Consider the following 11566-nt stretch of genomic DNA (forward strand, 5'->3'; position numbering starts at 1 on the left):
AGGAGAAGAATAGTATGGTTCTCCAGTCAAAATGAACCTCTCCCTTGAAGTAATGCGCCTAGGTCGGGAATAGTATGGTTCGATGATGAACCTCCCTCTTGCGCAAGTTTACCAAGGTTGGGAACAAGTATGGCTCAAATGTCACAGGCTTGCCCTTTGACTTTTTACAGCAAGGTCACGGTCAGTTATTTAAGCCTGTCCCTTGACTTTACACAGCAACGATGAGGTCGGTAAAAGCCGTTCACTCGAGTTAGAAACACCAAGATGGGGGCAGTACAATTCCTTAGGAGGCCCCCTCTTGCGTATGAACTCCAGGATCGAACAATATGGCTCATCGGTTAAAATTCACCCTTACCTTTGTAGTGTAGGGTCGAAATCGGGAGGGTACACTTCTTCCCTGTTTGTAAGCCAAGGGCGAGAGCAGTATGATTCACCAGTTTCGCCAGCAAGGCATTCCCGTCGACCCAAGAAGGGTAGGAACGAGTCCAACAAGACACCTTACTTAAGGAGAATCAGGAACAACGAGAGGAGCCTACCCTCGAACAAAGGTCGAACCAGCTAAGGGGAACGCGGGAAGTGAAAACATGCTACCTAAGGCGCAAACCTAAGTCGAAGGTGCTGTTAGTGAGAGCCAAGGCACGTAAAGGTAGAAAAATGCAAGCTAAAACAAACAGCTAAAGAAGAACCAGATGGGCAATATATATATATATATATATATATATATATATATATATATATCTACAAAGGGGCAAATTGTTCGTTGAGACAGTAAGTTACAAAGGTCATTATCTGAGCACGAGCTGCCCATCAACGATACACTTCGACTCCGCGAATGGAGAAATCCACCTCAGAATGCATGCAGGCAAACTAAGCGATGGCATCTTGAAATTCCTCGTCGTAAGCATCAGCGACGTCGTTGGTGAGCTCTTCCTCCACCTTCTTGAAGGATTCAACCTTCTCTGCTAGCTCCCCTTCGACCTGCCCTAGCCGGACCTCGCGCTAGGTTGCCCTCTCCTCCAGCCTAGCCATCTTTTCCTTCATCTCCTTGACCAGTTCATCCAACTCAATTACGTTGGTGCAAAGAGGCAATATCTTCGCTTCTAGTTGGACAGCCTCCTGGCCCTTGTCATGAAGAGCTTTCTTTGCGTCCTTCTCAGATTGGCGAAGGCTTGCCAACTCAACGTACATGGCAGTCTCGCGATTGGTGAAGGTCTTGGTCTTAAGGGACAGTTCTTCCTCGAGTTCTGCCATCCTAACCTTGAGTTCTTCGGCCTCTTGGGCCCTACTCAGTGCGAGGTTGGACGCGATTAGGAAGTCCCCAAGGCCGTCGACAACACGATCCTTGGAGAGATTGCCGCTCAAGCTCTTCAGCACCCCCTTGTCTTAAAAGTAGTTAAAGATTCGTTGAAGCAACATGGGGAGCTCGGAGGTGGAAGGCATCTCTTGGCCTTCGGGGGCGCTCTCTCCCCCACCTTCGTGAACAACGAAGTGGCGCGGGGAGGAGGCGCTTGGGGGATGGTCCGTGAAAGCAAGGTCCCACCGGATACAGAAGCAGAGGGCGCCACGACCTCCTCTACCCTCTGCCTTTTGAAGACAAGGCCGGTGCATGTGTCTTCGTCATCGGTTTCAACGACCACCACCCCTTTTTGCCAATCAACAGCAGGGGCTGGTTCGATTGGGTGGGGAGCAGAAGTAGCTGAGGTTGGAGGGGCTATGGACGTTGAAGTGCCCACCCCTGCAACGGCTGCCCTACGTTTAGCCAGCTGGTCGGCCAATTTCTTCATTTTGTCCTTATTGAAGCCCATATCTACACGTAAAAAATAAGTTAGCATAGGAAATAATGACAAGGCAAGTCACATACAAGCAAGAACAAAATGAGACAAGAAGCATGGGAACGAGGAAAATACCAATATATGTCTTAAGGTTTTCGGGGTTAAACTCACACTGGAGTAGCTCCAAGGTACTGAATGGGGTATGGAGTCCAGAAAAGAGCTCACATACTCCTCGCTCCTGAGGGGAAAGGTCCTCCAGACTCTGGGCCCTATGAAGGTTTGGCTTTTCTGACCAGTATAAGGGAAACCCATCTAAAAGGGCAGGGTCCCTCCGATTGCTTCGAACTTTGAAGAAGTTCTTCTTGAACCCCTTGTATGATTGTTGAAAGAGCGTTAAGAGCACCCTCCCAGCCACACTGTTGAAGATAACCCACAACTTCTTCCCAGGGTTTTTAGCTTCAAAAAATTAGAGGAAAAAGTCCACTGACGGCGTATGACCGAGACTGTGGCAAAGAATGGTGAAGGCCCTTACGAATGCCCAACTATTGGGATGCAATTGGGCGGGGGCGACGTTCACTTCGGTCAGGAGCGAATGCTCGAAGGGAGAGAAAGGCAGTCGAAGCCCGAGCCTTTGAAAAATGGTGGAGTAAACAAAGCAGAAGGGGCCTTCGGGGTCTGAGGCTTCGTCAACACACATCGGCTCACCTTCACGGCAAGCCATTATCCTCACAAACTTGTCATGGTCTTTTCCAAAGACAAGCGATGGGTGGCAAGTTTGTTTTTTCCTATAAGTGGCTATGCTTGCAAGGAAGGTAAAGGTAGACGTCTCCTTTAGAAAATCCGTTGTGCCCAGCAATACATGGACTTATAGAGTGAGGCGGAAGGAGGGGGAATTGGCAAAGAGGATGGAACAGGGGATGAAGACGAGGTTGAGTTGGAGTCTGAAGGAGAAGCTGAAGAAGGTTCTCGTTGGGACATCTTAGATAAGAAAGCTAAAAATGAGAATAAAAAGAGAAACTTCAGAAGAAGAGATGGCGTAACTTGACGAAACCAGAGATAACCAGAAAAACAGAGACTCGAGACATGAACAGTGGAAATGAATGCGCGAAGAAATGCAAGAATCATAAATAGTCCCAGGCAGTTAGTTATAAGCATGTTACAAGCAGCGAAATCATAAATGACAAAGTAATCAGTGAATAAAAATCATACCTTTCGAATATTGAGGTTCGAGGGTTTGAGTCTGGAAGAAAGAGAAGAGAGCGTTTTTGCAGAAATGCTAAGGGAAGGTTCGTGTAAGTAGAAGTAATGGAACAGTGGGGGAAGCATAAAAGTTAAAGTGTTTAAACAGTGCACGAAGAAGTTCGAGCGCCAACAAGTTCCAGCCGTCGATCTTGACACGTGTACGTTGATTAACGAAGAATGGTGAGATGTCACTTCGGTGTACTGTTCACGCCCGTTACCCAATGCCACGTAGCTCGCCCAACGCGATCACTTAGTCTCTTCGCTAAAAACAAGTTATATCTCAAGACTGGGGGGCTTATGTCCCGACCAGTCCTCGGTCATTGACTCAGGGACTGATCTCAGACATCGCGCACCGATGCTTAGTAATGGAAGGGGGCCACGTAAGGTGGGCCCCAGATGTACCTACCAAGGGATTGGTTAGATTTTGGACAATAGTATCATAGACCCCGATGTTGGAGATCAACATTGGACCTCGCCAACAAAGGGAGAAGATCGGTCGATGGTCTGAACACTATAAAGGGCCATGTAAGGTGGGCCCTAGAGTTATACTAAGTTAACAGTTAAGACATGAGATATGTGGGAAGCCTAAGTCACGAAGGATCCCTACTCGTGGTGTGTATAGCGCATGAAGGCGCGACATGAGTGAATAATCCTGGGAGGCGCTAAGGCCCATCAGGGTTAGGGTTTCCCGGGAAGCTGCATGCATGGCACGTGAATACTTAGGGCACCCACGAAGCAGATGGCACTAGAGATTAGGTGCACAAGGTTGTACCCAAGTGGCCACTCAGTTATTCGTTGCACTCCAGTTAAGGGAAGTTCCATGTGCCAGATACGCTAAGATTCTATAAATAGCGGCGCAAGGACGTTCCCCAAGGAACCCTAAACAAGGGTAACAACACAAAGGTAAACCCTAGTTTCAACCTATATAAAGGGTGCTAGGAACCCTAGCAAGGTACACAGTTTCTAAGACTGAAGCTAATACACACACTTGGTGTTTCTTTGCCTAATACTGACTTGAGCGTCGGAGTGCAAACGACCGATAGGGCGCCCCTTTGTCTTTGCAGGTGAGAGGTTTCTTGATCAAGAAGGTACGATTCTCAGGCAAGATTGAAGGGCCAAAGCAGCTGTTGGAGTCAACCGGCAGGAACACAAGCCACTTATAAACCTAGCCATTTTGGACTCCTCACTTTCATGCATGTCAACTTTAGTTAAGGTTGTTTCAAGTTCTTTAAAATAATCATCCACACTTTGTGTTCCTTGTTGAATTCGTTGGAGCTTCAACAAGAACTCTTTCCTATAGTGTGGAGGAACAAATGTAGCGCACATGCATAACTTTAAATCGTCCCAAGGGACCACGACTGACCTCTTCTTTAGTCCAATGTCCATTACAGTTTTATGCCACCATTGCATGGCATAGTCTAAAAATTCTAGGGAGACTAACTTAATCTTTTGGTCTTCTTGGACCACATATACATTAAAAAAAAAAATTCTACTTTAAACTCCCATCCTAGATACATATTGGGATCACCTTCCCACTAAAACTAGGAATTTTAACATAAGGTAAAGAATTTTAGAAACATGTTGGCGCCTCTCTTCAAAATTGTTCAATCTACATTCTTCCTCTTCTTCTTGGCTTCCATATTGGTGATAACTCCTTGATTCACACCTTTGATTCCATCTTCTTCCTCTTGAGGGTCTATCATGGGCCGATTCAAATCTTTGGAGCCTCTCCTCCATTTGTCTCATTTCTTCATCCTTTTGAGCTAAGGATCTTTTGGCCGCCACCAACTCACCCATGAGGAAAGCTTTTTGGGGAGATTGGGGTTTTGATGTGAGTTGATTTTAAGAGTTTTCATTTAGATGACACTTTACTTTTAGAATTGATATATTTAGGCAATTATGAGTTAGAACCTAACAAAAATCCCTACTGGACATTAACTTAACCAAGTGGTTAAGTAGATGTGAAGATTCATTTCACAAAGGTAAAAGGAAAAGACAATTATAATGTGAAGATGATGACAAGAATATGGTGCAAAATTAAGCATGGAAAGAATTACAAAGACAATAACCCTTGAACAAAAGGAAACCAAAAGAAGAACATATTTATCAATTAAATGGAATGACAATGGAAGGAAAAGATGAAGGACAAGATAGCTTATGAGAATGGAGTTTGAGATGATGAGCACGCCACTTGGAGGATGAATTTACTTCAAGATAAGTGTTGGAAGCTGCCACTTGAGAGCTCTCAAATTCTCACAAGATAAGACTAAAGACTAATAGGAACAAGCCTCACTAACATCTCACACAAATTGTGTAGAGTAACTTTTCTTCTATTCAATTCAACTTGGAAATACAATGAGGGAAACCTCCTATTTATAAGAGGAGGAGGAGCCTTGGAGAACAAGAAGGGAGATGGGTAGGACGGTCCATGAAAGGGGGCGGCCTAGGGTTGTTCTTTTGGTCAATGCCGCCCCTTCCTTAGCTTTCTAGAAGCTAGGGTTTCCTTCCTAACCTAATGTATTTCTCATAGGCCCAATTTTATAATTTCACCTCATATTTATGCTATATGGACCTACTCTTGCTTATTCTACTATTTGGACCCCTCAAGTGAACCCAACTTATTTACAACATTTTCTAATCATTAAGAAGACCGGCAGGAAGAACTTTAGATGCTTTGGTCTATGTCCAATTCTCCCTATGGTGAGCTCTCTACTTTGAGATGACTTCTCTCTGTGTAAATTAGCAGCCTTGGGCATCTCCTTGTTGACTTGATTTGCATCATGCCCCCCAAGTTGGAGAGAATTCGACCAGAAATTTAGAACTCCTGCAGATAACATAGTCAGCTTGCTCACATATAAAATAGTGCAAGGAGTGAGATGTGAACTTGACTTATATTCTTTAAGCTCGGGAGTTTAAAAGATGGGATTTTATATACAGACCATGTTTGGAAAGATTGTGTGGGAATGACAAATCGTTTTGAAGAAAATCCTCTTAGAAGGTGGAAACCTTTAGAAGGTGTTTAAAAATCATTCCTAACATTCCTTAACAGAGATGGTGTGTAGGTAGAACCTTTGGTAATGAAAAATATGAGGAAGAAGGACACCTTGTAGGTGTAATTTGTAGCATGGCACGAGTCAACATGATTGATTTAGGTGTGAAAGATGATACTTTGTGACTCGATTTATCATTTATTTCTTTCTCTTTTTCATTTTCTCTTTTTGTTTTCATTTTTATTTGGTCCTCATGAACCACTTTGGGAGAGAGGGGTTTTAAGGTAACCTTGTGCCCTTGGAAGGTAAAAGTCATTTTGTTGGTTAGGCCATCATGTAAAAATTGTCTATCATATTGCCAAGGCCTTCCCAATAGAATATGGGTTGCTTCCATTGGCACAACATCACATAAAACCTCATTTTTATACTTTCCTATAGCAAAAGTTATAATGACTTGTTTATTAACCATGATTTCGCCTTCAGCAGTAAGCCATTGTAATTTATAGGGATTTGTATGAGAGATATTGGGTAAGCCAAGCTTCTCCACAACTCTTGTACTTGCCGCATTAGCACAACTACCCCAATCTATTATCATGGAACATAACTTGTTGGTGATAAGGCACAAGAATGAAAAAGGTGTTGGAATGGTCCCAAGAATTCGCCTTATTACTAATAAGTCACCTTCACAAGGTATCTCATACTCATTATCACTAGGGGTTTTTGAAGGGGAAGGGGAGTTAGACCTAGAAGATTGATCACTATGTTCACTTACTACTTGCCCCCCTTTAAACATCATGGTTCGCTTTGTTGGACAATGGACCGCTATGTGCCCAAAACCTAAACATTTAAAACACTTTTTACTTGAGGTTTTGGTAGGACATTTAGGAGTTGAAGTGGAGGGTTTAAAATCCCTATAATTGTAAGTGGACTTCTTTACAAGATTGGAGGGAAAAGTCTTAGAAGAAAACTTGGTTTTATTTTTCCAAGCTGATTGGTAGTAGCCATCATTCTGAGGATTTTTGGAAAAGGATTTCTTTGAAAGTTGTGATTCAACCTTGATGGCAAGGTGAACCAATTTTTCTAAACATGAGTACTCATATAATTCTACCACATCTTGAATGTCCCTTTTTAAGCCACTTACAAACCTAGCCATTTTAGACTTTTCACTTTCATGCATGTCAACTTTAGTTAATATGGTTTCAAGTTCTTTAAAATAAGCATCCGCACTTTGTGTTCCTTGTTGAAGCCATTGAAGCTTCAACAAGAGCTCTTTCCTATAGTGTGGAGGCACAAATCTAGCGGGTATGCATAACCTCAAATCCTCCCAAGAGACCATGACTGGCCTCTTGTTAAGTCCAATGTCCATTACAGTTTTGTGGCATCATTGCATGGCATAATCCAAAAATTCTAAGGAGGCTTACTTAATTTTTGGTCATCTTGGACCTCATGTACATTAAAGATTTGTTCTACTTTAGCCTCTCATCCTTGGTAAATATTGGGATCACCTTCCCCACTAAAACTAGGTATTTTTACAATGGTAAAGAAGGTTTTGCCACATGTTGGTGCCTATCATCAACATGATGCATTCTCCATTCGTCCTCTTCTTCATGGCTACCATACATTTGATAACTTATTGATTCACGCCTAGGATTATATCTACTTCCTCTTTGGGGTCTATCATAGGCTGCTTCTAGCCTTTGGAGTCTCTTGATGGATTTGTGCCTTCCTATTTTCGGATTTGTAGATGAATTGTGGAAGCTTCATGGATTGGAGATGGAACAAGGTCTTCCTAAGAGTGGTGGTGACCTTGAAGGTGCATGAGAGGTAGGATTTGAGAGTGGTGAGGCCAACTCTACTTGGAAGGGGACGGTTTAGGAAGATTAAGAGCCTAACCTAGGAGGTTTTGGGCAAAGAGTGATATTGGCACAATTTTGGCAGCAATTCACTCATGTATTAATCTTGAATTTACATCACCCAAACTCCTCTATATATAGCAAGAGTGGGCTAAAAATGAAAAGAGAATTGGAGGGAAATTCAAATGTTGGCACATGGGAATGTGGCTCCTAAATTCAGCACATGTGAGGTAGGTTCTAGAATTCTTCCATGTGCTAGGAGTTCTAGAACCTTACGCTCCACTTAGGCTAAATGTGGGTTGGACCTAAGTTTAATTAGGAGTAGGAAACTCTAATTAAACTTAGGTTAGCATTTTAGGTACCACTTTGCATGTTTCAACAAAAATACAAAAGAATTAAACTATGCTACTTTTGACAAAAAAGTAAAATCTATTCTACACTAGAGTTTATGACATGTATAATGCGTCCTCTTGACCTCTCTTTGACCATAACTCTAGTGGTTGCCTCAATTTGACATATTGGTGGCCTTTCAATGGATTGGTGTTGGGGCCTCTTCCATCATCCCCTCCCTCTTGAAAAGGATTTGTCCTCAAATCCAAGGCTTTGTCCTCGTCATTAGTAGGGGGATGTATGTGGCTGGATGGTGTCCATCATCTCCTCCTTCTTGAGAAAATTTATCCTCAGATCCACAGGGTCGATCTCGGATGGCAGCCTCTTGCTTTGACAACTATGCTCGTCCTCCCGGATCAAATGTCCATCTATGGGAATCATCAAACAAAGCAAATGAGTTAGTTGGAGCAGTTGTATAAAAATCAACTTTATGAAGTTGCCATTCCTCTTGTTTTTCTATTGTTTTTGGAAACTTCTCATAATATTTCTCTATTTGTTGTTGTATTTGTTCTTGAATCCTCTCATGCATTTTTTTAACAAAGTCATATTTTGTAACTCCTTCCTTATGCACAAAGGTATGTGGATTAGGAAGGAGTAATAAATCTAAAGGAGTAAGAGGATCAAACTCATATACAACTTCAAATGAAGAAATATTAGTAATCTTGTGAACTACTTTATTGTTTGCATAATTATCCCTAGAGTTGTGATTGTCTCTCATGATTACTCTAGGCATAGTAGAAAGAGTTATATTTTCAACTTCATTTTGGTCATTCGTTTGAGGATGATAAGAAATTGAAAAGTTCAACTTAGTTCCAAGTTTTTCCAAAAGAATCCTCAAAAAATGGTTTTCAAATTTTGGTTCTCTATCTAACACTATGCTTGGAGATAAACCATGAAGTCTTACCACTTATCTAAAGAAGAGCTTATTTATAACCATAAAAATAGAATCAAAACCTTTTGTTGTCCTAGGAAGTTCTAATATAAAATCTATACTTATGTTTTCCCATGGAGCACTTGCAAAGGGTGAAGGAGCATAGAGTTCATGAGATATTGCCTTAGAGTTAGTTTTAAAATAAGAAATGCATCTAGGGTAATGTCTTTGAACATCTTTTCTCATGGGTGACCAAACGAATTTTCCTTTTAAAAGCTCTAGAGTTTTATCAACTCTAAATTGGCCCATGAGTTCTCCTTCATGAAGAATTTCTTTTTTATGTGTGAAGGTAGTTTCGTTGATACGACCATTGATCATGGAAATTTTAACACTTTGCAGTGGTCGTCTCAATAAGACATGACAAGTTTCTTTAGGCACTACCTCACATAAAAATTTATCTTTGTAGATACCTATAGATAACTTGACCTTCACTTGTTGGTGATATCTTAGCACATATTCAAAATAATCTACTACATTTTTATCTATGCAATCCTCCTTTAAGGATTCTTTTTTAACTATGCTTGCAAGTGTTCCTTTACAAAAGGTAAGGCTTTGAGGTTGTTCAACAAGAAACATATTTTCAGATGGATTGTCTTGTGGTATGACCTTGTGGGAAGGAACACTCTTCTCCCACGCCTTTTGCTCCCTAAGGGTTCTCTCTTTTTCTATTTTGATTTTTTTTCTCTCTTCATCCCTCTTTTGTTTCATTTGTACTTGATCTCTCACCACTTGTGAATGTGGTAAAGGATTAAGTATAAACTTCTTTTGATTATGGGTGAAGGTAATCTCATTGGTTAGACCATTATGCATGGTTTTCTTGTCAAATTGCCAAGGTCTACCCAATAAGATGTGGCAAGCCTCCATAGGAACTACATCACATAAAACATTATCTTTGTAGTTACCTATAGAAAACTCGACTTTCACTTGCTTGTCTACAGTTATTTCCCCATCTTCATTAATCCATTGAAGTTTGTAAGGTTTTGGATGAGGGACTACTTGTAGACTTAGTTTTTCAACCATCCTAGTGCTACAACAATTGCAGCAAGAACCACTATCCACAATGAGAGAACATATGTTTTCTAAAACTTTGCATCTTGTGTGAAATATGTTCTCCCTTTGTGTTTCTAGTTCTATACTAGTTTGGTTGTTGAGGGTCCTCCTAATCATCATTAATTCCCCCTCTAAAGGATATACTCTTTCATTATCTTCCCCCTCTTCTTTCCCACTAGGTGCTTCATCATAACTAGTATACTCATCTATGCCCCTTAAGAACAAGGTTCTTTGATTTGGGCATTGAGCTTGCACATGGCCTCTTCCAAAACATTTGAAACACTTAACATCCCTAGTGCGAATGGGTGGAGTGAGCATATCTTTACTTATATTTTTGGGAGTCTCTTTTGCTTTTTCCTTAGGTGTACTCTCCTCCCTTTTAAACTCTCTTCTTGGATAGGAGTTGGAGTATGAACCTTCCTTACTACTTGAAGTTTTCCTTAAATTTTGTTGTTCAACCTTGATACATAGTTGAACCAAATCATTCAAGTCTTGATAAGGTAAAAGTTCAACTCTATCTCTAATATCAAGATTTAGCCCACTTAAAAATCTAGCTATGGTGGTGGATTCGTTTTCCCTAATAGAGGCTCTCATCATGTATAATTCCATTTTTTGCCTATACTCCTCTGCACTCATAGTTCTTTGTTGGAGTCTTTAGAGCTTGTCTATTAACTCCCTATTATAATAGGAGGGAATATGGCGGCGTCTTAAGGCTCCCTTAAGATCATTCCAATATTCTATGGGAGGTTCCCTATGAAGACGCCTATCTCTTTCTAGGGTCGTGCACCAATACATAGCATTGCCTTGAAAACTAAGAGTGGCTAAGGGTACTTTCCTCTCTTCACTTACTCTATGGCAAGCAAATAATTGTTCTACCTTCATTTCCCGATCTAAATAGACTTCTACATTTTCTTTTCCATGAAAATGAGGTATATCTACCCTAACCTCTCTTGGGCTCTCTTGTTCTTTTCTTTCTCTTCTAGTTCTCCTAGGGGGTGGTTGATAATATTCATTTATCCTAAGACTTTCTTCCCCAAAAGATTCATGATTGTGAGAGCTAGATGCATGTGAACATATTTTTTTAGATTTTTGAGAGCTTTCATCCTTTTCTTTAGCCATTTTCAACTCTTTGATTTGTGCCTCGTGTTCCAATTGTCTATATGAGAGTGATTGAAAGTCCTTGGCTAATTGTTTTATAAGAGATTTAATGGACTTTATATCACTCTCACTAGATTTAGAAAAGTGAGTTGACATGACTATAGCTTTGTGTTAAAAGTATTTTACCTCAAGAAAGAAAAAGGAAAGTAATGAAGGTAGCTTTCCAGGAAAGAGAGGTGG

General features: G+C 41.1%; 1 pseudogene; it reads right to left on the reverse strand.

Annotated features, from left to right (window-relative positions):
* Positions 1 to 999: 999 nt before the first annotated feature.
* On the reverse strand, positions 1000 to 11110 carry LOC150027522 (uncharacterized; annotated as a pseudogene).
* Between the last annotated feature and the right edge of the window lie 456 nt (positions 11111 to 11566).

This window comes from Phaseolus vulgaris, chromosome 5 (genome assembly GCF_051622355.1).
Source record: "Phaseolus vulgaris cultivar YP4 chromosome 5, ASM5162235v1, whole genome shotgun sequence".
Taxonomy (NCBI): Eukaryota; Viridiplantae; Streptophyta; class Magnoliopsida; order Fabales; family Fabaceae; genus Phaseolus; species Phaseolus vulgaris.